This window comes from Ovis canadensis, chromosome 20, assembly GCF_042477335.2.
Source record: "Ovis canadensis isolate MfBH-ARS-UI-01 breed Bighorn chromosome 20, ARS-UI_OviCan_v2, whole genome shotgun sequence".
Lineage (NCBI taxonomy): Eukaryota > Metazoa > Chordata > Mammalia > Artiodactyla > Bovidae > Ovis > Ovis canadensis.
Window position 1 is genome coordinate 21,986,804 of NC_091264.1, and position 6,000 is coordinate 21,992,803.

Sequence of the window (6,000 nt, forward strand, 5' to 3'; positions counted from 1 at the left end):
TCCTTCGTATATATGTACCACAACTTCTTAATCCATTCATCCCTCGATGGATATCTAGCTTGTTCCCATGTCCTGGCTATTGTAAATAGTGCTGCAGTGAGCTTTAGGGTACACGTGTCTTTTTGAATTATGGTTTTCTCAGGGTATATGCCCAGTAGTGGGATTGTTGGGTCATATAATAGTTTTATTCCTTTTTTTTTTTCCCAAAAAGCATCTCCATACTGTTCTCTATTGTGGTTGGGTCAATTTACACACCCACCAACAATACAAGAGAATTCCCTTTTCTGCACAGCCTCTCCAGCATTTGTTGTTTGTAGATTTTTGAAGATGGCCATTCTGACTTGTGTCCTCATTGTAGTTCTGACGTGCATTTCTCTAAGAATGAGCAGCGTTGAGCATCCTTGTCTGTGTCCCTTGGCCACCTGTGTGTGACATTTTATTTTCTTCTTTCCCAGTAGAGCTTATTAGAGGACACTGAAGAGTTCCCTGTACTCTGCTCTAGGCCCTTGTTGCTCATCCATTCTCTACAGAATAGTTTGCATCTGCTAATCCCAAAGTCCCCCTCCGTCCCTCCCTGACGCGCATGCCCCTTGGCAGCCACAGGTCTGTCCTCTCTGTCTGTGAGCCTGCTTCTGTTTTCTGTTTCACGTTCCCTTATGTCATATTTTAGATTCCACGTATAAGTGACATCACATGGTGCTTGTCTTTCTGTTTCTTACTCCGCTTAGTGTGATCGTCTCTAGGTCCCCGCTTAGTGTGATCGTCTCTAGGTCCATCGTGTTGCTGCAGATGGCATCGATTCATTCTGTTCTACGGTTGAGTAGTATTCCATCATATATATATAAAATCTCAAAAAGATACCGCGTCTCGCGTATCCATTCATCTGTCCATGGACATGTAGGTTGTTTCCATGCTTGGTTATTATGAATGGTGCAGCTATGAACATCAGGGTGCATGTATCTTTTTGACTTACAGTTTTGTCTTGATATATGCCCAGGAATGGGATTGCTGGATCATATGGCAACTCTGTTTTTATCTTTTTTAGCAACTTCCATACTGTCTTCGCTGTGGCTGCACTAATTTATATTTCCACCACCAGTGTAGAAAGGCTTCCTTTGCTCCACACCCTCTGGTAACATGTATTTCATTGCTTTATTCTTACCTTTAAAAGCCTCACAAAATCTCTGCCTTGCCTAAAGGTATGATAGAAATAAAGTTCTTAATCTTGCTTATTCTTCTAAAGAGTTATCAAAAGTGGTTCCTAGTGAGTTTAACCAATTAAAGGGGGAATAGGGAGGGGATGCTGTTATTCTGTGTAATAGACTAAGCAGCGCCAGTTCATCACTGTGGGCGACTGTAAAATTACCAGAAGAAACGTGTAAAAAATAAAGAACTCGCGCCATTACCTCATATGATTCACCTGTTGATTTGTGTTTAAGGGTAAGACATTTCAGAAGCCTATAAAGTTTACAGCAGTTCTACCACCATTAAGACTAGTTATTTCAAAGGTTCCCTCTAAGGTGATTATTCCAGGACCTAAGATGACACAATGACAGAGACTGTCGGGATGTTCTGAGCAAACTCAACACATCCCTTTACTGCAGGCGGGACACTGAAACCCTTTGTGGTACAGCAGTGTGTGTGAGTGTGTGTGTGTGTGCACATATGTGTGGCTTGCATTTATGTGTATGTATGTGCGTGCATTTGTGACTATGTCTACATGAATTGTGTGTGTGTGCGTATGTGTGTGTGCATGTGTGTGTGTGTGTTGTGTGCCTGCGTGTCTGTATACGTATGTGTGTGCCTGCATTTATGTGTGTGTATGTGCATGCATGTGTGACTATGTCTGCATGAATTGTGGGTGTGCGCATATGTGTGTGTGCATGTGTGTCTGTGTCTGTGTGTGTGTTGTGTGCCTGCGTGTCTGAATACGTATGTGTGTGCCTGCATTTGTGTGTATGTATGTGCATGCATGTGTGACTATGTCAACATGAATTGTGTGTGTGTGTGTGTGTGTGTGTGTGTGTGTTCCTTGCTCTCCCGCTTCGCGAGCATTCTCTTCCCTGCCTGGCTCTGCTCACCTGACTGTTGTGGATCTCGAGAGGCTGAGCTGCTTTTCCTTTGCTTCCCTGAAATGTTTCCCTACTACAGTGATTCCAGCCCACGGTGACTTCTTCCACCCTTAAGTCCTCAGTGCATGTCCCCTACGACAGCATCTCACCATTTTCTTGGAATGTTTCATTGGTGTTATACAAAAATGGGTTCCAGGTTCACACAAATAGGGAATTCAGTGCTAACAAAAGGTCTGCACATTACACTGCTGCAAGACCTCCAGGCTTCATATGCTAAGGAGAGTCTTCATCTGCATGGAGAGTCTCCAAAGAAACACTCAAGCAAGGGCTCCATGAGTGTTTTCCCAACTGAATCCACTCTGCGACACTTCACAGAACATCTAATGGAACTGGAATTTCTGAGAAGAGTTTCTATACAGCTCATGTGACACTCAGCATATGCTATGTTATATTTTTATCTTTGCATTTCATTTCACCTTCCCTACAACATATGCGAAATTCCAAGGCAAGAATAAAATTCTAGCCATATACACAGGAAAGTGAAAGTCACTCAGTCGTGTCCAACTCTTTGAGACCCCATGGACAATACGGTCCATGGAATTTTCCCTTCTCCAGGGGATCTCCCCAACCCAGGGAGAGAAACCCAAGTTTCCAAGTTTCCAGGTGGATTCTTTAGGAGCTGAGCCACCAGGGAAGCCCATATACACAGGAGGTGCTCTGTAGATGTGCTGATGTTGCAAAAGCAAACCCACTGAGGAGCTGACATTTGATTTGGGGCCTCACAGATGGCTATGCAGGTTGAGACAGTTTTAGGGGGTGACATTCACCTCCAACATGAGGAGTGCTTTCCCAGGCAGTGAGTGACCTGGGCAAACACACCCAGGGCCCCCATTTTCCAGCCCCTGCACCTGGGAACTGTGTTCTCTCCACACCCACCAGTACCTGGAAATCATCACACACACACTCTCATGTCTTCTGTTCACACAAAGCCATCAGTCAGAACCACATCCTTTACGAAGATTCTGTGCAAGAAACAGCAGAGGGGTTTGTGTCCCACACCATCAGCTAACTTTCTGAGAATTACCCGTTAGACCTTTCTATCTTCCTGAAGGCACTCTCCAGCTCTGCCACTAGTATGGGCATTGTCTTCTCTGTCCTTCTAGAAGCACTCTGACTTTCCTCCGTGTCTTAAATTGCTCCACCGAAGCACTGTGACAAAGCACAGAGAAAGGAAGCAAACAGCCACCCCAGAAAGTCTTTATGACTTCAAGGAGGAACAACCGGTGTTTGAAGGGTTGGGGGATTGAAGCGGGAATGTCAGCAAAACAAACCAACATGGAAAACAATGTTTATGGTTCACTTAGAAATATCTATACACGTCAGCCGGCTCAAGTTACGTCACGAGAAAACTTCTGTGCCATGTATACGGTTCCTGCACTTAACTGGGAATATGGTATGGTGCTCGTCATTGCCTGTCTCAGGCCTTCAGCAGCTCGTAAGATGCAACTAGCAGCTCCGTGTGCTCTGGGGCGAGGCCAGCTGAATCTTTTGAAGGGCAGCCTGCGGGGTGGTCCTTTCCACGAGCAGAAAACTTGAGGGTCGATGTGCAATTTTCCATGATGCTATCTGGTGGGTGGGCGATGGGAGTCTGCAGGAGGCAGGATCAGCTGATTTCCTAACCCCCTGAGTCCAGAAAACAATGCTCTCATGCAGCTGTGGTTAAAGGTTAGTGACCAGTCGGGAGGGCAAGTCCAAGCTCAGGAAAGCCCTTTCTTTAACAGAAACAGAGTCAGAAGCCAACCAGAGTGGGCCCACCCTTCAACTTGGAACTGCTGAGAGGCATCAGAGTCTTTGGACCATTTTATGAAGCAGTTTTCAGTCAAATCTTAGAGCTTTCCCCAGAAGGGAAGAACTTTGATTCCCGCCCCTCCACTCCCACCCCTGTGTTATGTTAGGTGCTTGTTTCTCCGACTGTGTGTGTGTGTGTGTGTTATTTGCTCAGTCATGTCTGACTCTTCTGTAACCCACCAGGCTCCTCTGTCTATGGGACTCTCCAGGCAAGAATACTGCAGTGGGTTGCCATGCCCTTCTCCAGAGGATCTTCCAGACCCAGGTATCAAACCCAGGTCTTCTGCATTGCAGGCAGATTCTTTAACATCTGAGCCAGAGTTACTGAGTGCAAAATACAAAAAGCTAGTAAAACATACCATCTTGAGCCAGTGAAGTCCTGAGCCAACAATTAGCACAAATCTGCAGAAAAATCTTCTTAAGCCTTTCAGTTATCCACAGGCCGACTTGAGCTTCTGCGGACATGCTCAGATAAACCTCTCTTGCATTTTAACTGTATTCACGTGTCAAGGGACTATGCACGGCTGACATGGAATTGCAAGCTTGTCTAAAGTGAGAAACCATCACACACTGACAAAGCTCTCCTGCCCTCTTCCAGAATGATCCCGCGGAGCTGCTATGCCAGACTCCCTGATACACAGAACATTAGGAATTTTCAGGAAAGCCGGGCTCGTAAAGTTTGGATGCCATGTGCTGGACCCTCTGGAATTCTGCAGTTCCCTCCAAAGATGCTGGCTGTGTCCGTAGGATGTGTTCTTTAGTACCACGCGTTCTACTTCCTGCCTCTTGAGTTTGTGCTTTCCTCTCCAGCTCTGTGGGATTCTGAAGGGTTTAAATCTGGTCAGCATGGCATGTGAGACAGCAGAGTGATAATGTGGTTCATTCCAATAGCAGAAGATAAAAATGTTTTCTGGTGAAACAAGTTATGCTAGTGTGTGAAAGAATATTTAGAAGGTATGAAAGATGAAAGAACTTTGAGAAAGGATGAAAGCCTAGTTTTCAAAGTGCCTGTATCTCCACTGCGCTGTGCTTAGTCGCTCAGTCGTGTCTGACTCTTTGCGACCCCATGGACTGTAGCCCACCAGACTCCTCTGTCCATGGGGATTCTCAAGGCAAGAACACTGGAGTGGGTTGCCATGCCCTCCTCCAGGGGATCTTCCCAACCCAGAAATCGAACCCAGGTCTCCCGCATTGCAGGCAGATTCTTTACCATCTGAGCCACCAGGGAAGCCCGTATCTCCACTATTCTGAGATGAACCAACTCAATCTTTTCTCTTGTGGAAATTTGTAATTAGTTGTACTTAAGATACAAACAACTGGAGGAGGGACAGAAGCTACGGGTACGTGGAGAAAGAGAAGCTACAGGTACAGAGACAGAGAAAGAACCAGGATGTCGGTCGAGCACCAAAACGGGACTGAGTAGCTCTCACGCTAAATTATCTCGATCCCAAGTGTGGCCTGTACACCGGCTGCGGCATCACCAGGAATCTGTTGGAAATGCAGAAGCCCTGGTGGCTCAGCTGGTAAAGAATCCGCCCACAATGCGGCAGACCTGGATTTGATCCCTGGGTTGGGAAGATCTCCTGGAGAAGGGAAATGCTACCCACTCCAGTATTCTGGCCCGGAGAATTCCACAGACTATATAGTCCACAGACTTGCAAAGAGTCAGACGCAACTGAGCAAGCTTCACTTTCCTACTGTATTGCACAGGGAACTATATTCAATATTCTGTGATAAACCTTAATGGAAAAGAATATATATACCTATATATAATATATATCTGAGTCCCTTTGCTGTTACGGAAGAAATTAGCACAACATTGTAAATCAACTGTACTTCAATAAAATAATGTTTTTTAAAAACTCTGCTCACAACAGTTTGTAGATCTCCCGAATCGCACACCCTTGAACTCCCTGTGTCCCTGGTAGATAAAACTTGAGTCTAAAGCAGTTACTGAGATCTTAAAGTGCGTATGCAACTTCACCTCGTTTTCAGAATGGATCAGAGAGTAGAGTGGGATTCTAAAAGGGTCCCGGTGGCAGTTTAATTAAAAGGCTAAACCAAAAATAGCTTCACAAGG

General features: G+C 45.5%; 1 long non-coding RNA gene across 1 annotated transcript in view; it reads left to right on the forward strand.

The window, feature by feature from the left end:
• LOC138425787 (uncharacterized) overlaps positions 1-5,782 on the forward strand; it is a 31,779-nt gene extending 25,997 nt beyond the window's left edge. Inside the window, exons 2-3 of the long non-coding RNA XR_011251395.1 lie at positions 4,104-4,185; positions 4,519-5,782. This is a non-coding gene — a long non-coding RNA (uncharacterized lncRNA). The remainder of the gene's footprint in view (positions 1-4,103; positions 4,186-4,518) is intronic.
• The last annotated feature ends 218 nt before the right edge of the window (positions 5,783-6,000 follow it).